Here is a 23,934-nt window from a genome sequence, read left to right as displayed (position 1 = left end):
CCTTGATGTTATTATGCAACAGCGGGGTTATGCCGGAAGAACTCCCATAAGCTTAAAGAAGTGCGGTCAGTAAATTTCTTAAGTTGAGAATCTCCCGCCCTAGCCATTGGGAAAATCCCGTCATTACTTGAAATATAAGACAATAACGGGAAAATCCTGTTATTGCTTTGCATGTAAAATTTAAAGGTCAACGTACCATAATCAGTACGCTAAAACTGAGGTATTAAATTACAAATTTAGTACAGGTACGTAGATATCATGGAAAGTCCAATCCAAGCTAATGTTGGAAGCTACGTAGGCAATCGATAAATTTTGCCAATTTCTATCAATATATTTAAGCAATATTGCCTTCTTTATAAAACAACACGCATTTAGGCATGCAAAAATATACAATTTGGTTTGTTTCGTATATTTAGGCTTAACATCCTTACAAAATACCGAGGTTATCAAGGAGAAGACTTTCGCTTAAACTGACATCCGAACCGCTACTTGGGTTACGCATGAAAGAAGGTTTGTGGTTCGACCGAGAATTGAACATGGGACACCTTGATTAAAAGGTGAAAGGGAAATAAAACTATTGCAGGTGGTTTGATATCTGGAAACGTCACCATGAAGTTCACATTCGCATTTTTCATTCTTTTTATTTTTGTGGTTTAAACCAGTTATTAAAAAAAAAAGTTGGTGTAAACCAGCCAACCCTAAAAGTAAACACTTCTTTTTAAAGAATACACAAATAACTAGCAAAATAGTATGTAGTATTTTTACTTCAATATATTCCATACCCTCTTTTTGAAACAAAATAAAATTAAAATAAAACATAAGAGAAATACTTAGATTTATATGATACACTTAAAGGCTGCACATCTAGAGCTTTTGGTTCTGTATATTCTTGAAATTCTACAGTTAAGTTTTATAGAACCACCATCACAGTTTACCCAATCCTCAAGTTTTCTGAATTTTTAACAAGAGGGATTCAACATATCATTACGGAACTCCCCCCTCCCCCCAAAAAAGACTACGGAATATATTTAAGTTAAGCTAAATACAACTGCACAACAAACATGACTGAGTGATTAGCTTTTGAGCTTCTATCGGGGAGTCCGGGATTCAACCAGCATTCGACCATTCTGACAAAGCTTTTCTTTATTCCATCTGTGAATGTAGAAATAGTGCGTATACTGTGAGTTGGCCAACTTCCTTTCTTATTGTTTTTAAATAGTTATTATTACTAATTACCAGCAGTGACGGTTATGCAAAGGTTAGGGGGGCTGTCTTTCGGACTGAAGCCCGTTCCCCAAAGTTACGGAATGTCTGCAACAAACGAAATATCTATTATTTATGCCTTTACTCATAAACTTTAAGCTCCCGTCAAATAAAAATTACGAATGTTTAAAAAAACTAAACATTAGTAAGAAACCCTTCCCAAAATACTTTTCTAAATCCGCCACTGATTCTCAGTATAAAATGATTTTTAAAGTTGTATCCGGAAGATTATTGCTAAATCACTTCAGAGCTACAGTATAACAGAAATGTGGAAGTACGGTTTGACGGATATATTGAAAAACGTACGCTTTGACGGATAAATAGAAAAACGGGCAAGTTTAACTTTTGCGCTAGAAGCTAGAGTACTAAAAGCCCTTAGAAATGAAACACGGATGACAAACTAAAGAAGAAAAAAGATGTCGATAACTCAAAAGTTAAAATAAAGTTAAATAGCCTCTAAAATTACCCTCAAATTCTACATTCTTCATGTTAGCTTTAATTCGTAAAACATGTGCTCCATCCATCTTGATGGTGAATTTCAGAGCGAAATATCACATTCAGGTCATGGAATTCTTACCTAACTATAGAATATACTATAAGAAAGCTATTTAGATAGAAAAATCATGAAGTTGAAAAAAGCCAAAATTTCCAAAATTCTCGTTTTTTTCCCAAAAAAGCCGGCTTTTTATGTGAAAAAAACCATCGATTCAAAAAAGCCGGCTTTTTTGCATCTCTATTCTCGAGGGAACAAGAAAGAGGCTGTAGAATTTTCGACATAACGGATCAGCACATATTTCTCCAAAACCAAAGTATTATACAGGGTACTTGTTCTTCCAGTGGTACTGGAAGAGATTATGTAAAATGTGAGATGTCTTTCAATGTTTTTTTCTTTTTAAACATAATGAACAGGAGAACATCAGCATGCAAAAAATTAAAAGATTTCTGGTGAGTAAGTACATATTAAGTAATTTTATGTAACAAAGTTATGTATTGTAATGCGCGGCCATATATTCAATATTAATATTGGAGCTTAATTTTCTCCGCAGAGACTTTTCAGTGAAAAGTAAGGACATTTTAATTTAGTTGTAGAAACTTAGCCAAAATACTGCTGACAACACCGGAGCAGGGCGCGAATGAAGCTCGACTTGCAGCTATTTGTGGTAAGATCTGGATCATTTTAACAAGAATTATTTTACGAAATAAGCGAAGAGCTACAAGCTAATGCTTTCATTTCAAATTTGAATATTTAAGATCACTCTCAAAGAAATAAATGACATGACGATTAATAAAAATGTCTTAACGTCCCTACATACAGGGACATGTCCCTACAATTGGAAACATTATCCTACTCAAATATCCAACCATTCAGAGTTTGCTATATTATTATGTCGAATGGTTGGAGTTTAGCATTCCTTTCAGCACCGAGACTATATGAGACGTGGACTTACAGCTTAATGTGAGATCCGAGCCACATGAGCTCCCACCGGAATCGAACGGGGTCCACCACACTGAAGGCACGTATGCTAACCATATAGTCACGAAGGAGCTCTTAAATCATGTTACTTCACCATTATCAGTCAAGGGCGTCATCATGAAATCGGATTTCTGGAAGATTTTAGGCATCAAAGAGTATAATGTTGTTCTAATATAATCATCTTTGTTACCTTGTCCGCACAGTTTTCCAGCGGATTTTTTTTTTTTTTTTTTTTTTTTTTTTTTACATATCTATCCACTGTTTGTATGTGACAGAGTAAATTTATAAGTTCAAACTCAGAGTTTTATTTGCCATAAATGATAAAATATTTTCTGTTGTTCAGCTTTCTATTATTGGAGAAGATAACAGCTTACATTCCGCCGAAGCAACCAGCTCAACGTAGTCCTTGGTTTCAAAATGTAGGCCTATTGTGGGAGGCGTAAAGGTCCCTATAGATTTTCCCTTCGTCTGTTGATTTCTAGCTGTCAGTATTCTACTATAACCCAACGCTCGTGTATAATCTCTCTCAGCCACTATTATCACCAACGACATGTTCTCAGAATGACAGAAGAATGCGTTTCTCCTAATCCCTGGATCAATGGTTTCTTTGACACTCTTCGACATATTCCTCGTGGTTCGCAAGACCTTAAAGATGTGCTTTCTACCGTATTTCACTGAGTGATACCCTTTAATCCCTCAAGCCGGAATACTACCTACTTCCTTACACTACTGGCAGTAAAACTCCATAGCTTGCCCCTCCTTTTTTTATTATTAATATTCTGCATTGAGCGAATCCGTTCCCGGGATCCCACCCATAGGGTAGGCATTTAATAACGAGTACATACTTAAGCTTTTGGCATGAACGGTTAATATTGAATCAATCAGCAGTACATATCTTCACAATGTAAGTGGCTAATATCCTCAATTCATTCATAGGACTCGTTTGAGAAATAAATATTTGTAAGACTTAGTGCACATGTCAACCATCGAAACGATTGGACCCATCAGTTCAGTACGAGAAAAACGTCATCTTGAGAATATATTGTTTGACGATGATGGTGGCTGACAGACATTATACACGAGAGTTGGGTGACTTGAAAATACCGAAATCTAGGAATCAACAGACGAAGGAGAAGTCTCTAAGAACTTATATGTTTCCCTTAATATATATTGATATCAAGGACTACATTGGGCTGATTTATTGGACGAAATGCAAACTGTCATCCCATCAACGATAGAAAGAAAGATTGCCAACATAAAATATTTTACATATTTATTAAAAATAAAACTCTGAGTTTGAGTTTATAAATTTCGCTGTCACACGAAAATAGTACAAAGACCTGTTAAACTTGTGACAGAGTCCGCCGGAAAAGTTTGCATACAAGGTAACTGAAATGACTATGTTAGAGCAATATTAAAATCTTTGATGTCTAAATTAGATCGGAAATCTGATTTCAAGATGATACTCTTGATAGATAATAATGAAACAACATAACTTAGCATGTCTTGAACGGTTGGATGGTTGCATAGGGCGTCGATGGAGCTCGAATTGCAGCCATGTCCCCGTGGTGAGGTTTGGGTCATTTTAGCAAGAATGATTTTATTAAATGGGCGAAGAGCTGCAAGTTAATGTTTTCATTTCAAATTTGAATACATAAAATCACTCTCTAGAAAAAAGGAGGTAAAAATGTCCTTGTATATATTTTAATAGAAAAGTGTCTCTCTTTGCAAAGCCTTTTTTTAAAAAGAAAATTTTCACAGAAATTATCTAATTTTACACCGTATACGCAAACTCTAAATGAATCACTGTAATTTAAAAATATTTTTATTTGCCATTATTAAAAACTAAAATAAAGCAATTCATTCTATTAGAAGTCGGAGAACTAAATCTTTAAAATTTGAGCGTTAAAGGAATAATTGACGTTTTTAGTATTTTTTTAAACTTTGGCACGGTGGCTGAGTGGTAAAGTGCTTACTTCTGGTGCGTGGAGTCGTCCCTGGTTCGATCTCAGTAAAGTAAGTTTGTGGTGGGCAACATTGTGTCCGTGGGTTTTCTCAGGGTACTCCGTCTTCTCGCACATTCTCATTTTACTCATTCTTCCATCATCATTCATTTGCCTTAATCATCTGCCTCCCTTTAACGGGTATAACTGTTGGACGTTAAACTGGAAAATTTCATTAATTTTATTGATGTCATCATAATTCTAACGATATTCCCATTAGACAGATAATTATTTATTTCTAATTATTTATTATTTTCCCTTTACTACAAACATAATCACGAAAACAGCAGTCAACTGTTTCCGCTCCTCCTCTTGGGTCTCTACCTTCAGTTTGTTATCAAAATAAGCGTTATTCCAATATAATTGTATTAGTTTTTAACTACAGTACAATTTTTATCAGTAGCACCGCAGCCAAACCTAATTACCAAATTGGCAACTCGTAGCAATTAGAAATAATTTTATAATAAGCAGAATTAGTCTTAGAAAACAACTTGTATCCTTCGATGTCATTTACCTGTTGCCGTTAGTAGAGTGGACATTCAAGTTTTATTGCAAAATTGTGCTGAACGTTTTATCTTAAAATTAAATAATAATAATAATAATAATAATAATAATAATAATAATAATAATAATAATAATAATAATAATAATAATAATAATAATAAATCAATTTGCTATTCCATTCTCTTGTTCATTTTGTTTTTCTCTCTCTAATTTTTCTATTGCTTTCCTATTTTCACAATGGCGTGCTGCTATACAAGGTATATAATATTGTTTTTGTTGTTCATATTCAGCAAAATTTCAATTTACTAGGTACTTAATTTGATTTCTATATTTATTATTCAACTTCTATCGCAGCTTCCTCGAAACTCAATTTTCGGTGGTTTGTATCTCACGTTAAGATGTAGGTTTACATCTCATATAGCCTCGATTCTAAAAAAAAAAGAATGTTAAACTCCAAATTAAAATGAAATCTTTGAGTTTTACGTCCCACGGTTATGCCAGTTAGGCTAAAGGAGACGGTGATTATGAGAAATGAGTGAAATGGTGGAATGAAGAAAGTGGGAGGAAACGGGAGAATCCCGAGAAAACCCACGAGCACGGTGTTTGTCCACCACAAAGTCCACACGGCGCGAGCTGGGATCGAACCAGGGACCCCAAGCACCGGAGGTGAACGCTCTACCACTGAGCCACCGCGCCCCCAAACTCTAAATTAACTAAGCCAAGACAACTTTTAGAATTACTGCAGCTAAGGAAGAATTGCTCCGTGTTCTATACTATACTTGGACGGTTCCTTTCCATGTTCTACTTCCTTCAGTGCTTCAAGTACAGAAAGTCTTGCTTGCAGATTTTTTCCCCTTTGTATGTTCTTTCAAGTATTCAGACTCACGAGGTCACGAAATAAAACCTCCAATTTTACATCAATCTTTACATTTTGTTATATAATTTATTATTAACATTATTTTAACCTTTTCTTTATAATGAAAGATTAACAAACCTCAAAATTCTAGTAACTTCTCTTCCAATAACAAAATGTAAAATGTAGCATGTAGAAAATAAATAATAAATAAATAAATAAATAAAAATAAACTAGTTGGGGGTAAATTTTACAACCACGCGCCTACTTACGGGCTAATGATGACGACTTGTACAAGTGTAACAGCCAAGTTTTGAGCTGTTACAAATCTTAAAAAAGTGTTTGCAAATATTGAGAAAATTGGGTCCTAATCATTTCATTTTTTTAATTAAAAAAGGCATGTTTATTATTTTCCCATGTTTGTTATTACTTACATTTAGGATCACGCAAATAGGTTTTATAATACTGTAATGGTAATATATCTGTTCATTGTTTCTCGCGATAACTCTTGAGCGGAAAAGAATAACTGGATTTTTTCTTTCTTTTTTTTTTTTTTTTTGCAATAGATAGGTAGAATGATTATCTCTGCAGAATTCGTAAATGGAGTCTATCCGTTATTATCTTAACGGGTAACGGCGATTCACGTCCGTCCGTTAGCCCACATGATAACTCTTAGGCGAAAGTGAAGTTTTAAATTCTATTTGTAGCAATAGATAACTAGAGAGCGATTCTACCTCAACCGAGTTCGTGAATGGAGTCAATCTATTAACATATTAATGGTTAATGGTGACTTACGACTCTCCGTTACTCTACACCTTAACTCTTGAACAAATGCGAATTTTTGAATTCTGTTTTCTACAATAGCTAGCTAGAGCGATTACTTCGATTCAGTTTGTTATGAGGTCCATCCGTTAATATCTTAACGGACATAGGCGACGTACATCCGTTAGTTAGTTTACCGATAACTGTTAAACGAAAGCAAATTTCAGAAATATGTTCTCTGCAAACATAGTTGGAGCGATTATCTCAACCGAGTTCTTTAATGAAGTCAATCTTTTAACATCTTAAGGAGTGAAGATGACTTACGTCCGTCTGTTACTCCACATAACTTTTGAATGAAAGTTTAACTTTTGAATTAATATTACTTCTTTTTTTAAACAATAGATGGCTACTTCGATTACCACTGCCAAGTTCGTTAATGAAGCCAATCAGAAACACGGAATAAGAACCAATCTGCCATGGCAATTACTATAGGAAATCCTGGTTACTTCGAATATTTCTGGTTGTAACCCAGCAATTTATGCCAAAGATATCTCAAAGGACTTGAAACTGTTATGATGTCAATTAAAGAAAAATAAACATCTTGAAGCAACCGAAAACACAATGACGGCACGAGGATTAAAGTGAAAGGAGATGATGGAAAGTTAACTTGCAAAGAATATGAGTAACTGACATTAGTCCGTACCATGTGATAATGTTGCACGTTCCTATGAGGACGTTAAAATAAAGGTAGCTCGATATTGGGTCAATCCATCTGAAGTGGTCCAAAGATGGGGAAAATGGTTGCTCAAACATCTCCGAAAATTATAGAAATTGGAGTGTGATGAACCTTGTGCATGAGAAGGTCAATAATATCATTCACGTTGTTGTATGTAGTTCCTGAATGGCGGCCATGTTAGTTGTCGATGGAGTACCATTTTTTGCATTTGCAAGCGTTTACGGAAACTACAGTTGCTCAGGATGTGAGATGAATTCCAAATGAAAACGGATGTTTAGAGGAGAGACTGAGGTATACGGAGAATATATACTCTTGCTTCTAAATAAATATACAAGGTTGCAAAATCAATACATGAAATCATTACAAAAAGTACAGAAAATTACACTTTTAAAGGGCTGTATTTTGGAATGGCATAAAGTGGGGAGTTCATAAGTTTTGTGCTGAATACTATTACGTGTAAAGAGCCTGCACAAATATCCACAGCTATGATACTACTGGCACCATAAATTTATGGGAGTCCGAAATTTGAAGTTTCTGATTTTGATGCCATGTTTGGGGCGTAATATCTCAGGAGGGCAAAGTGCTTAAAAAAAAAAAACATTGTTGCTTAGGCCACAAAGAGATGCTGTATGTGAATAAACTATTGCAAAAAAAAAAAAAAAAAAAATCGTAATTGATATTACGTGGAGAAAAAAGTGAGGACATGTTAAGAACGCGAAGAAAGTACGCGCGTAACAATGGTCGTAGCCTGAAATATTTAAATGTTTTAACGCGTTTTTAACATGTCTTAAGCAAGAGTGTGTTCTTCGTGTACCTCAGTCTCTCCCCTAAACATCAGTTTTTGTTTGGAGTTCGTCTGATACGTACGTCTTGAGCAACTGTAGTTTTCGTAAACGCTTGCAAATGCAAAAATGGCACTCTGCCGACAACAAAGATGGCTGCCATTCAGGAACACTTGTACATACGGCACTTGTGTATGTTATTGACCTTCTCATACACAAGGTTCGTCACACTCAAAGTTTTATAATTTTCGGAGATGGTCGAACAGCCATTTTCCCCATCTTTGGACCACTTCGTATAGACTGACCCTATTATATTTAGTCTATGAGTATCGTAGGTCGAATGTGTGAATAATTTCCAAATTTCTAACAGGAGAGATAAAAGTGACGAGAGAAGAACTGAAAGCAGATATGGAACGGGAAGTAAACTTGTGGATGGCGAAACAAGTTCAGACCAAAAATTGATGAAATAGGGAAAAGGAAAAGAGTGATACCAGTGAATGTATGGAAGAGGAAAAAGAAAGTCAAAGGAACAGAGGAAAAGAAAATAATCAGAACTGAAATGGTGTAAGGAACGTAAAAGAAGACAAAAGTCGTAAACCCTGTAACCGGAGTCAATGGAGTCCCCGTTCGATCCAACCACCAAATGGGCTTTGTGGTGGACAAACACCTTGTGTATGGGTTTTCTCATAGTTCTCCTGTATTCTACCACTTTCGTAACCCACTTTCGTAATTCATCTCATCATCTCCGTCTCCTTTAGCCTCGTTGAATCATCGTGGGTCGTTAAACTTTAAAAAAGCGAGGAACATATATTGTGAAAGAAAGACTAACGGAACATAAGAAGTGACAAGGAAGAATTGAAAGAAGAAGCTACGGACGAAATAAAGGAATGGCTTAGCCAACGATGGAAGAAAGGAACGGAAGGAAAACGAATAAATGAAAATAGAAAACATTTTTGACCAGAGAAAAGTTAGGGATTGCGTACCATAAAACGAGAAGTTAAACATATTGTAAAAAAGAAAGAATGAATGAAAAGAATATGTTCATCTTGCTTTTGATATTGTGATCTCTAACGCTACAATTGCTGTTATGTTGTGTAATTCGTGTTTCAATTTTATTTTTTCTTTTCTTCTTCTTCTTCTTCTTCTTATTATTATTATTATAATATAAAGACTGGGAAATAGGTAGGTTAAAGTACGTTCTAAATTTAGGATATAAATTAATTTCTCTGGATGAGCGGAATCCGAGGAATTTAGATTAAAGACGTTTAAGTTGTTCAAGTATGTTTTTGTGTGTTCAGATTCCTTTGCCTCCTTCATTCCACCTACTTCCTTTCTCTGTCACACCTGGTTGCTTTGATTTCCTTTTACCCATTTACAGTGGAAGAAGTTACGTCTCTTCTCATCATCTTGCCTATTTTTGAAGAGCTTTATCTTCGTACAACAAATATACAATATTTCCCCGAAACACTGCTACCTTTAAGGTGTATCGTTATCACAGTTATCAAACATAGTTTCTTCTTGAAAACAGATCTGGTAATACAAAAGAAAAAAATCCTCTTATATAGAGCAAATCCATATGAACATTTTTATCAACTGTCTGCAAGATAATAATAATCAAACACTGAATTTTCAACTCCACCTCATTTTATATTAATTTAGTGCAACATAGGTTTTTTCCTGGTAGTTCTTGCTCAACAAATTTATTAAGTTTTACTCTCTCACGCTGTTTTTGTATATCAAGTAATACCACATGCATATAAAGTGTATATCTAGATAAGCAAAGCATTTGATTCCTTTGTATAAAGACACTCACTTCCTTTGTATAAATTATTGACAATTTAATATACAGGTCACATTAGTATAGTTTATTGCAAGCTATCTTTATAATAGAAAACGTGTAATTATTTCTGGCGATACATCCGTTTTTTTTTTTTTTTTTTTTTTACTTTTTCGGCAAAACCTGGTGTTCCACAAGGGTGTGTCTCTGGTTCTTAAATTTTCCTCTTGTTCATAAATTACCTTATCGATTACCTTCAATCCACATCTAGTAACATTCCTTTATTTGCTGACGATTGTAAACTCTCCATACGAACCTCGATACAATAAGGCTTTGCTTTTCTTCAAAATGAATATTCATGGCTTATTTATTGGTGTGAAATGTCGAAATTGGCAATTTAAATTAAATCCCAATAAATGCACTTCCCTTACAATTTATTTCAAGAAAAATGTACTAAACAAGATTACACTAATGGCAATTTAGTTGTTCAAAATGTACGAACAAACTTAACATGATTTTGGTGTTGCGAGATCATTGATGACAACCATAGTTTCAGTGAACATATTGTTGCTATTACAATATATATGATTCTATCCAAATAATAGAAACACTTGACGTTGAAATTACTTCAGATGTCTTGGTTGGTAACGGTCATTCGGTGACAACAGCGCCGAACTGTTTGTGGTTGTGTGTTAGGGCAAATTCTATACTAATGAGAAGCAGTAGAATGGCAGTGTACGGTGAACTTAGCATACGATGATAGCGTCAAATGGGTGACCTCTACGATTTCTAAAGACGGCAAATTATTAGCACTTGGTTATATGTGGTGGGAGCGTGACGAAAGTAGCAAATGTGTTGGGTGTGTCACGAAGGACGTGTCGAAGGTGATTACAGCTTACAAAACTTATGGCAAAACTACATTGGTGAAAAGGAACAACGGTCGGAAGAACCCCTCAGTAACAGATCCCGCCGAGCATTAAAGTGCATTGTCACTTAGAACAGTCGCGGGACTGCGGTGCAAGTGATGGAAGAATTTAAGCAGCACTTCTAACACCCTCTGTTGACAATCACAGTCAGCCACGAATTACGTGACATGGACTAACGAGATAGGGTTGCACGGACGGAACCGGTGATATGTAATCATCGTCCATTTGCTGATAACTACCTGAGCAGTACCTGAGCATAAATGAACATCTATGTTCTATTTTGATGACATGAATCTGGCGCAATTTCTGCCTTCATACTCTCGCACGGAACTGACATGATTGATGCATCGCACGCAGAATGGTCCAATATTCCATTTGCTGTCATTCCTTATCTTTATGACTTCATTCTACCTCACACCACAGCCTACTAAGGGCGAAAGTTGGTTCAATGCCATAGTAATATAGTAAGTTGCACTTTTCTAAGGCATTTCTATTATTTTGATAACATCTATATATGCGAATGTTAGGAGTCTTGTGTATATTTACAGAATTAAGAATTTGACAGCATTAGCAGATTATTACAAAGCCTTGCTTTCTCCAGTAGTGGAATACTGTTCTGCTGTTTGCTCTATGGCCTGTCATACCCAAGTCAGACACTGTTCTCAACTCGTTTTTAGTTATTCTTCGTTACATAGCTTCGTATCATAGATGTTTCTACCATGAGAAAATTTACCAATACTCATTGTGCAAAATTTGATTTGATTTTGAGTTTAGCGTTCCTTTCAGCACCGAGGCTATACAAGACGTGGACCTACAGCTTAACACGAGATAGGAACACCATGAGCTTCCACCGAGAGTTAAATCCGTGTGTCCCGTCCAAAGGCGCGCGAGGGAGCTCTCATTTATTATGCAAAATGATATCGTAAATATTAGTAGTGGCGGCGCTACATGGGGGCAAGGAGGGACGATCGCCACTCCAAAAAATTTTCTCGCTCCCCTTCGCCCCCAATTTTTCTATGTACAACCAGTGAACTCATGATCACGAACTGCTGCTGTCAAATTTGCCACTGAAATGCATATGACGTTGAAATCTTTGTTGTTCATTGACATGATTACAGATAGGCCTGTAGAAGCTACCTTTTTTTTTAATTAACGCATTCTTTAAAGCTAATTCTGATCCCTAATTAACTAAGCTCTTCTGAGCATGATTAACCACCGACTTTTTCCCATGTTTTAAGTTGAACAATTTACAATCTTTTTGTACTTCTACCTATTGATAACTATTGATAAACTGCTGCCACATGTGTGTTATAAAGTTAAATAAACACAATATTTATATTTCTGCAAATAACAGAAGTTCATGATTGGTTTTATGTATAGCAAAAAGAATCATGAAAATATTTGTTATATATTACAAAAAAAGTTACAGTGTAACTCACTTAACACGTGTTCTGCGACGTTCTTGACACCCTGAAGATCCTATCAGATTACCTGCAAAAGTCAGACTGTGATCTAGCAACAACAATCCCGCTTGTTGAAACTCAAGTTTCCAGTTCAGTGATCTCAGAAAAAATATCACGATTATACAATTGCGGAATATAATGGCATGTTTCGGGCAAAGAGCGTCCTGCTGATCGTGCTTGAAAACTCTCCAAGAAGTTTGAAACCTTTATTACGGAGCTGGTAAGCAGTGAAAAAAGAAAAGTGAGTACTGACGACGATCTGAAAACAAGGATTTATTTTCCCGTATTAGACAGAACAATTAGTGAACTAAAAGCCAAGTTCACTGATAATGGTTCGATTTTGAAAGGAGTAAGTGCTTTGAATCCCGATAGTGACTATTTTTTAAAACTTGTGATCCTTTTGCCGTTAGCAGCACACTATAAATGCGACATAGAGACTTTGGAAACGGAGGTCAAATTGCTTCCAAAAGTAATCGAAAAATATGAAAAGGAAATCCAAATCAAAGTTTCCACCTTGTTGAAACTGCTGCTTATGCTGAAATCCTATTAGCTCGCCTTCAGTAAAATTCACAAACTGTGCATAAGATTCCGTGCATTTTCACACGGTGCAATTTCGCATGGTCCTCATTATCGAGCAATTTCACACGGTCTTATTTATCGGATTAATCATTCTGCAGGTGTCTTGCATTTTCACACGGGTACACCTGTCAATTACGTGATTCACCCTGAAACTGCTTTCACTATAAGGGGAGGGAGGACAGCAAATATGAACTAAGTAAGAACAGAAAAAAGAACAAACACAAGTTAAAATAAATACTAACAATTGCAATTCATATTTGAGAAGCTAGGAAAAAGAAAAAATAGCAACTGCCATTACCATTTCAACCAGAGCATCTGGCGGAAGGTTCAGAGTATAGGTCTTGTCGAAGAATGCCTCCACAATGAAGGTGTACGCCGTCATGTTCGTATGTGTAGTGCATTAACATTAATACCGGCAAGCAGAATCGATGAAAATTGGCTCATCGTCATGAAGGACTGTCCATCTGGCCAGAAAATCGAAGAGTTCAACGATTATTTCATTGAACAATGGATAGACAATCCAAACATTCCAAGAGAAATATGGAAGTGCAATGGTCAAAAGACACAGAACAACCCAGTAGAGGGTTGGCACAATAAGTTAAACCACAGCGTACACCACATATCTTGAAGCTTGTGAGTGTACTAAAAGCAGATGTTTTCATTCGTTTACGAGATAGAGCTTATATTGTAATCCAGAGAAGTGTAGAAAATCCACTTACACCTGTCTTGACGGAAGTTTGCAATTAGTCCTGGAGGAACTAGGAAATGGCGGAACTTTAAAAAATGCTTGAGAAGCGTTACATTTCTTCAAAAGCTGGAATAGTGAGCTATGAATTTTATAAAATGGATTGACGATGTACAGAAGTATGAATATTGCATCATAACGACGACGTGCTATTCGCTCGGAGAATAAAAAGATGACAAGGTTGTTCCTAGAACCGCCTTGGAGTGTGGAGCTAATGTTGTGTTTCACAAATCAGAACGTTTGTTTATGCTCTGAAGTGGGCATATTTTTATTCGATTTTTAAACTTCGTGACTGAATCCTCTGATGTGCAGCTTATTTTATTCTTTATTTGATTTAATTTGTGATTATTCTATTTGCTGTTCCTAATTATTTTGTTTTTTTATTATTCTTTTTCTGTTCGATTTATTTTCATTTGCTATTCTTTCTTATCTATTTCAATTTGCAATAGTTTTTTGTTATTTTTCACTTATTTATTCCAATTTCCCATTCATTATGTTATTATTTTTCTCTTCTTTACTATAACATTTGTTTGCTCATTTTTTGTTCTTTGTTACTTTAATTTCTGGTTATTTTCATTATTATTCTTTTTGTGAAAGTGAAACATTTTCCAAGCTCTCCTCTAGTATTAATTGCAATTGTTACCATTTATTTTAACTTATGTTTGCTCTGTTTCTATTCTTACTTAGTTCACATTTGTTCTGTATCATTCCTCTCTCTATAGTGAAAGCATATTCAGGATTAATCAGGTGATTGACAGGTGGATCGTGTGAAAATGCACGACACCTGCACAATGATTAATTCGATAAACAAGATCGTGTAAAATTGCTCGATAATGAGCACCGTGTGAAATTGCACCGTGAGAAACTGCACGTCACCGTACATAATCTCAATGGGCATTTCTCCATCAATAGTAGGGTGCGAAAGGACTTTATCTTGTCTAAGAATCCTGAAGTCATATTTGAGAAACACGATTGATGATATTAAGCTAAATTCACATGCTGTTCTTTCAATTGAAAAAATAATTTCTAAAGTTCTGGATTTGCAAAAAGTTGTAAAAGAATTCGCTGCTGTATATAAAAGCAGAATTTGGTTTGTAGCAAAGGTCCATACCAATTTTTAGATATGTTGTGAGTTTTTATTTTTTAAATTTCCCATTACAATGAACAGAACATTATGTAAAAACTGGAAAACTCTCACAGTAGTGGACATTAATGTTTCTTTAAATGTAATTGCTTTCATAATACTGTTACATCATGCCTTTATAAAATCCATATATGTTACTTCATGTTTCATGTAGAGCCATGTCCAAAATGATTGTCGTATATCTATAACTGTCTTGTTGTGGGTATATAATTTGATAACGATTTTGCAGGATACTTTTAATACTGTTACTATGTGTATAATCGAGAAATGTATATTTATGGTAAATTTCATACGAAAGGAATTACAAATACGAAAATTAGAATGAGTAAAACAAAATGTTTCTAAATGAACAAGAAAGTTTTTCTCGTTATATCGTTTTTATTTACTACTCTTTTGAAATGCAATTTACCACATACATGTCTTTGCCGATTAAACGCATACTAACATTGTAAGAAATCGTTATCAAATTATATTCTTACAACAACATATTTATAGACATGTGACAATCATTTTGGACATGACCATGCATTTTTAAAGCATTGTAGGCTGTAGGCATACGTGCTTCTAACATTTACAACTCACTTTACTGTATTTGTGGGATAGTGTGATATGCTTCTTTCAATATTTGTTGTAAGTTTATGTTCCTGTGTTGTGCTTACACTGAAGTGTGTCCACAAACGTGCCGATGTTCATTTGTTACCCACAAGCATAAAACTGCACAGTAAAAAATGGTTGTGTTAATTCAACTCAATTTTAACACAGGGCAGTGGTTCCAGCGTGACTACCACTATGCGGTGTTAGTTCAACACAGACCACGCGGTGTTGACGTTTAACACATGGGGGTGTTACATCTTTAACACACAACCGGTGTTGAGCGGTGTTGAATTCGGATAAGTGTGAGTATTTTCGGTGTTGATTCGACACCATGTCAGAGTCGTTAGTGTGGAGAAAAGTGTTGAGTGTTACATGTGGCGGTGTTGCACCAACACGAAGATAGTAACACAGTGTGTAGTGTGTTAATTATTTTGTGTTAATATTACACCATGTCAAGTGTCAATATAACACGGCCCCTGTGTTACTTCAACATAATTTTCTGGTTATTTCAACACACAATCTGTGTCGTAATTCAAGGTCAAAGCCGTTAAGTAACACCGTTTTGGTGTTAATTCAACACTTCCTGTGTTAAAATTCAAGGTCAAACCGGTAGATTAACACCATTTCTGGTGTTAGTTCGACTCCACTTCTGTGTTACTACGACACCTATTTCGGTGTTGAAATAACTCCGTGTGTGGTATTGATGTAACCATTTTTCTGTGTTGGAAAACCATGTAGTATGCATGTTTACGCTTACTGAAGATTCTAATTTTAAAATAAGAATAGTAAACTACAGAACACTTCATATACGTAGAAAATCTTCATAAAAATTTTTGTCGTCCTCTCAAACACTTATTGTGAAGTATTTCTTGATGGCGCGAAACACAACCTTCACCAACATATTGTTCAAGAATGATAGAAAACTCTTACCTATATCCTTATAATATGTTTGACCCTTAATCGTTATTTTACTTGTTTTCCGCCATTTTTGAAGCAGTCCTCGGTGCTGAATGGTGAGGTCTAGCGCAGTGTAGAAGTGACATAGTAATACGATGTTGTTTCTCGCTGTTGACATATTTCTTCAGTAACATTATGTAAAACAATTGAAAACACATCGCGCGGTTTGCACGTTGAAAATTTGCGTATACCCGGATTTGTTTAAGTATTTCTTTTTATTGTGTTTGTTTGTAGCTTCAATTCATAAGCCTTTATAATTAGACGCCCAACATATTTGATAAACACGTAGAAAACAACACCGAAGATTCTACACTCGTGTTAATTTAACACACAGGCTCTGTGTCATTTCAACTACCGGTATTTGACACACAACTCCAAATGGAGAGTGAGTTGTTCTAACCACCTGTTTTTGTTATAGTTTAACACAATCGTGTTAACACATAGACATGTCCTTGAAATAACACAACGATTTTTTACAGTGTACGTTTACAACTTGTTATTTACACTTTTTTCTGGAAATTACGAGATAGAAAACTACCACTTACTCAAGTTTTTCATGAGCGTGATAGTGGATATATATTTTTTGTCTAAAAGACTGCATAAAATTAGAAAATAAAATCATACTAGGTTGCAAAATTTGTTAACCCTTTACAAAAGTTACAAATATTATCTGCGCCTAGAAGAAATAGTACACAGTAAAAAATGGTTGTGTTAATTCAACTCAATTTTAACACAGGACAGTGGTTCCAGCGTGACTACCACTATGCGGTGTTAATTCAACACAGGCCCCGCAGTGTTGACGGTTAACACAGGGTGTGTGTTACGTTTCTGACACACAACCGGTGTTGAGCGGTTAAATTCAGATCAGTGTTGATTCGACACCATATGAGAGTCGGTAATGTGGGGAAAAGTATTCAGTGTTACTTGTGGTGGTGTGGCACCAACACGAAGAAAGTAACACAGCGTGTAGTGTGTTAATTATTTTGTGTTAATATTACACCATGTCAAGTATCAATATAACACAGTCCCTGTGTTATTTCAACATCATTTTCTTATTTCAACACACAATCTGTGTCATAATTCAAGGTCAAAGCCGTTTAAGTAACAACATTTTGGTGTTGATTCAACACTCCGCTGTGTTAAAATTCAAGGTCAGACCACTATATAAACACCGTTTTTGGTATTTGTCCGATTCCACTTCTGTGTTACTACGACAACTATTTAGGTGTTGAAATAACTCCATGTGCGATGTTGATGTAACCATTTTTCGGTGTTGGAAATGCTTGGGGTGTGCATGCTTACACTTACAGAAGATTCTAATTTTAAAACAAGAATAGTAAACTAGAGAACACTTCATTTAGAAAATCTTCATAAACCTTTTTGTAGTCCTTCCCAACATTTTCTGTGAAGTATTTTTTGATAGTGCAAACACAACCTTCATCAATATCTTGTTCAAGAATGATGGGAAACTCTTACCTATGTCCTTATAGTATGTTTGCCCCTTAATCGTGTTTTTACTTGTTTTCCGCCATTTTTGAAACAATACCCGGTGTTGACTGGTGAGCTTTAGTACATTGTAGAAGTGCCACAGTAATGCGATGTTGTTTCTCGCTGTTGACATATTTCTTCAGAAATATTATGTAAAATAATTGAGTTGAGTTGATTTTGAGTTTAACGTCCCTTTTCAGCACCGAGGCTATATGAGACGTGGACCTACTGATTAACGTGGAATCCGAACCACATGAGCTCCCGCCGGGAATCGAATCCGGGCCTCCCACGCTAAAGGCGCGTACGCTAACCGCTTAGCCACGGGGGAGCCCTGCAAAATAATTGAGACCACATCTTACGGTTTGCAGGTTGAAATTTTGCGAATACCTAGATTTGTTTAAGTATTTCTTTCTTATGTGTTTGTCTATAGCTTCAGTATATAAGCCTTTATAATTAATGCCCAATATATTAGGCAATCACGCAGAAAACAACACCAAAAATTCTACACTTGTGTTAATTTAACACACAGGCTCTGTGTCATTTCAACTACCGGCATTTGACACACAACGCCAAATGGAGAGTGAGTTGCTCTAACCACCTCTTTGTGTTATATTTTAACACAATCGTGTTAACACATAGGCATGTCGTTGAAATAACACAACGACTTTTTACAGTGTAGTCATATGAGACAGGCTATCAGATCTGATATATGCTTCATAAATTTTGTTGAAAACATGCAAATCTTAGTATAAATAAATATTTTAAGAAGGACCTCTAATCTTAAAACATTCTCAGTACTGCTGAAGAGTATACGCTACAATTGTGAAGACATTCGATTAGTCCCGCCATATGCGTAATTTCGTTACTTCACTTTCAAGAACTTTTGGAAAACGTTTATTTAATTTGTTCAAGACAATTACTTCAATTTCGAAATTTTTTATCTCCGCTGTACCCAGACAGCTAAAGAACATAAAATCATTCTTCATTTAATCAAATTATAGAAAATCAGAAATAAAATATCAGACTGACCTCTTTCTCTTCCGAAATTGGATTCTGTTGAAATACACGTCAATTCTACCCAGACGCAGACCTCTGAAAGGTAATTGAACATCGACACCACCAGGGGCGGGTCCAGGGGGAGGAGGGCGATCGGGACGGTCGCCCGGCCAGAAGAGGAAACTTTCTTATTTTATATATAAATACAACCCATCTCAGAGTTTGGAGCTCTTAAAAGTAGCTTTAATTAGCAGTTTTACAACCCACCGCCCCCCCAGAAGTCCGTCCTGGATCCGCCCCTGGACACCACACGGATAGCCAAATAAAGCCAATGGACTCAAGCAGTCGCGGCTGAATAAGGACTATTCATTAGATGCACAAATGCACCATTTGGAGACAAGTAGTTATCTCCAGGCTGAGGAACAGTGGACCATCTGTTTTAATAAGAACTTATAATTTTTAAACTAATGGACAAAAACGCTGAAATTTTGTACCATTCAAATATCGAAAAAGGGATGTCGTCTGACATACCATACCACAAGGTGAGCAAGTTGTCAACTCAACCCAACATAAATTTATATTTTTTCAAATGATACTACGTCAGGTTGCTACATGTTTCAAATCCGCATGTTACGACGCTACAGTACCACAAATATCCAAATTTGGAGGCCTCTACAACATTTATAACGCAAGTGAGACAAACGCGACAATGCACATCCAAAGTACTTTAGTGTTTAATACTATGATCCACGAATTTCGGATGGATACGAATGAAGTAACAAGGGATTACAACATCAAGCCTTTATGCTGAAAATCTGCTTAGATAACTAATGGTTAGACTCAGGTCAGATTCTAACCAACATTTATTTTTTTAAATAGAAGATTTTCCGAAGACGAAATAGTATTTACCAGTGACAAAGCCTCAACTATGATTCTGGAAGAATATTTTGTTTTGACCTGTAACTTATCTCATGAAATTCCAGAGTTCATAAGTGAAGAGAACGAAGATGAGATAGACTGATATATTTTTATATTAGGAAGAATTTTGTCAAATTTTTGAGTCATGTTTTGTTCTTTCATACTTAATAAAGTCATATATAAATTCAAAACATTTTAGGTTTCGCCAGAGACGCAAGAATGTCCACCAACACCATCATTAATATATTAGTATACAATTTATGTATCTCTAATTCAGGGTAGCAATTGCTCCCTGCCCACCCCAAATGATGCCCTTGATTGAAAAGCTTATTTATTTTTATTTTAAACTTTAATTCGCTAAAATAATATAAATCATTATCTGTGGAGACTTAATTTCAACATGATTAGGAGAAACTCGTCTAGTCCATTTTTAAAACAAAAATTTGTGTATTACAAACAAAAGGAAATCATTTAATTTAATCAAAGGACTTCAATAGCCTCCTATTCAAAGGCATTGGCGAAGCGTAATCCAACAAGTAGAGTAGGCTCGACAAACTAATAACACAAATAACATTTAATGTATCATAAAATGTTTAAAATTGCAGTCAGAATTCTATTTTCCTTATTGCGTTAAATAATAAAAAAGTTACCAAATTTATTTATTTTAAAGAACGTTTCTAGCTGTATTTCTAACACTGTTTAGGGTTGAATTTATGTGCGTGTATACGTAGTAATTTTTGTTGTTGTTTAATTTAACAAGAAAGAGTAAATATATATGCAAAAGTGGACAGAAAGTAGTATTTTTTATTATTATTATTATTATTATTGTTATTATTATTATTATTATTATTATTATTATTATTATGCAACAAATATTAATATGAGGAAAACACGCAATATGTATTAATGGAATATTCCCATTTAGCTCCACTACAAATATTTTGAAGTGCAGTTCATATTTTATTTTGCCTCAGAGGGGGATGAAGGAAATTTTTCTCCTCAGTTGCTATTTTCATTTCCAGAATACTTGAAAATGAAGGGAGAGAAAAAGAGAATACATTCTTACAGTTAGCTGTCAAATTTCTTGGAAAAGCCTTTGTTAGTTGCATCTCTCACTTTAAAGTAAGTACAATACTGTATTTAATTAATGCATTACGTGATAATGACTTCACTAGAAATATTAATTCTCAGAAAGAACTTTATTTGAAACAACGCAAGATATTTAATATTGTATTCTATGGAGTGGCATATTTAAGGGGGCGGCTTCCGGACTTAAGCACTCGAAATTTTATCGCAACTTTATATTGTTATATATATATGGCAGAATATTCACTTTTCCAGGAACAAAGTTAGCAAAGTCCCTCTCGAAACAAGCAAAGTCCCCCAAAACAAAATCGTAAATACCCCACTGATTCTATGAAATGTAAACTCGACTAAAATTAGACACAAATATAATTATTTTATCCCGTACGGTAGCGTTTGGTAAATTTATACATGTGTTTAATGTATCTGACTTATACTCAAGTTATTATAGACCAGGCCCTATAGGGAGGAAAACATCTATTCTGAATAACACCTGAGAGTATATACCTAAATTAAACAAGTTATCACTAATAGAAATACATAATTCTACATAGAAACTTTTTGCTCTGTGTTAAGTAAATTATTTTATAACATTAGCATTGAAATATGTCTTCAACGCTAAAACTAAACTCCCAGAGGTGAGCCTTCGCACCTTCTCAAGAATGCATGCAATCCCTAGCGATAATAGCTTCGCTCCCTGAGCAGCATAGCCCGTAAACCTGTCTATAGTGCGCCACAGACGACAAGATAGATGGAAATATACGAACTAAAAACAGTGTTGCAAATTTATGAACTCTAGATACTTATACTGTTGTTATAAGAATTATATTGTGCTATTAATGTAGAAAGAAAAAATGTTTAATTTTCTTTTGTTCATGTTATCCCTTTCCATTTCATTGTCGAGTCGTACTCGAGAAATATGCCCTTTTCTTTGTATATAATAAATATAAATACAATTGGTTATGATATGATTTTTTTTTTTAGTTTAGCGTCCGTTTCAGCAGCAAGAGTATGTGGGCCGTGGACCTACAGCTTAACTTGAGATCCGAACCACATGAGCTCCTGCCGGGATTCGAACCAGGGTCTCCCGCGCCACAGGCGCGTACACTATCCACATAGACACGAGGATGTTCTACAGTGAGTTATGAATAAAACTAATTCCTAAACTTTTTTAAACCCTCTTAATCTATAGGTAACTTTTTATTTTCATTTAGTATGCTTCAGCAAGATCTGTTTTTTAGCTACAGAAGGAACTGACCGAGCGTTATAGCAAAGGAAGGCAAGCGAGTATTATCAAGCAGCTGAACTTAGAATTGAAAACTTAAGCTCCCTTAAGGAGTCAACCCATTACCTATTAAAACAATGGACAATCCTTTAACCACGATGGAGTATATTGCTTCTCTGGAATAGTTATTTAAGTAAGTGCATTATATTACACCACAATTGAATGATTCTGCAAACAATAGGATTTTGTTATGTCAAAATAAAGACGCTGTGGTTATAGTAATTTAAGATTTAAGTTGATTTGAATTTCGTGTTTCTGTGTAGCTACCTATCTTCCACTCTGTGTTTTATTGTTTTTGTAAGATAAAATGAAAGAATGTCCTACATGATAAAGGATTACCCACAATCTGCACTCACAACGAAAATACGATTTTTCATTAAAATAATAATTATATATATTATAGAGGTAGTAGCTACGTCGTGCCTAAGCGGTTATCGGCGGGAGCACATGTAGTTCGGATTCTTCATTAGCCTGTAGCTTTACGTCCCATATTGTCTCGCTGCTGAAAGAGACGCTAAACATCAAATTAAAAAAAAAAACACATCAAAAATGTAGGCTAGTGTTAGCGATCTTCTTTTGTGATGATCCCAGGTACAAATCCGAAGACTATTTATCCTGTCTGAGGTTCCTCCAAATGCTTTCCTCAAGTTCCATCAAGCAAATAAACTATATTTTGCAGTGCAGCCACTGGCCAGCTTCCTTCAACTTTGTCTTATATTGTTATAGATTGTTTCTGTTTTCAGTATAAATTGGCGTCTCAGGCTGTATCACGAAGTTGGTTAGCGTTCTAATACATGCTCAATATACACTAGTTTAAAACATATGAAGCATTCCGGGTAATAATGGTGAACTCAACAAAGAGTTACTTCGGGGAAGACGCATTTTAAACTTTCTTCACAATGAAGAACTCTACAGAACTTTCTTCTTTCAATTAGTTATTATTATTACTATTATTGTTGAAATTTCTGTTATGATTATTATCCTTTGGGTAAATAAAAAAAGTTGGTCAGATGTTGAGTTTGTCCTTACTATTTGAAATGCCTCATACTGTATGTACTAAATTTGTATGAAATTAAAATAGTTGTTGAAAATAATCTAGTCTTTCTTCGATTCTCAAAGATTATTTGTAAATGCTATGTTTTCTTAAAAAACACGCAATGCTCCGAATATGTTCTGAAATTCAGAGTAAACTTGCTTTATAATATTGTAGTTCTATCCTCATCACTCCGTCAACGTAGAGAAATGTTCTCAACTTTGCAACACTATTTTTCGGACTACAAGAAGGTGTCAACCAATAGGAGTTGCAAACACACTACCCACCCCAACACGACTATCAACAAGAGGTAAGTTGCCACATTTAACATTATGATACTCTACACGGGACGGTTGCCGACGAAAGAACAAACTATGTGCGTGGTGTTTCTCAGTTTCTCTTCGAAGTCCGTGGTGCTCAGATGACACGTTTACCTCAAACGTGTACGATTCATTTTGTCCTTCTCAACAAAGAAAGAGAGGGGAAAGAAAGGAACTCCGTGGTGTATATATAAGTTATTGCAAAGAATATTAATATAAATATATTACTATGATTATGTGAATATGTGT

The 23,934-nt window shown here is 35.2% G+C and overlaps 1 protein-coding gene across 1 annotated transcript in view; it reads right to left on the bottom strand.

Annotated features, from left to right (window-relative positions):
- LOC145686367 (follistatin-related protein 5-like) overlaps window positions 1-23,934 on the bottom strand; it is a 690,843-nt gene that overhangs the window by 109,274 nt on the left and 557,635 nt on the right. The window lies entirely within an intron of this gene.

This window comes from Thermobia domestica, chromosome 5 (assembly GCF_964235325.1).
Source record: "Thermobia domestica chromosome 5, izTheDome1.hap1.1, whole genome shotgun sequence".
In the NCBI taxonomy this organism is placed as follows: Eukaryota; Metazoa; Arthropoda; class Insecta; order Zygentoma; family Lepismatidae; genus Thermobia; species Thermobia domestica.
Note: the sequence above shows the minus strand (reverse complement) of the source record. Positions and strands in the feature narration are given on the sequence as shown.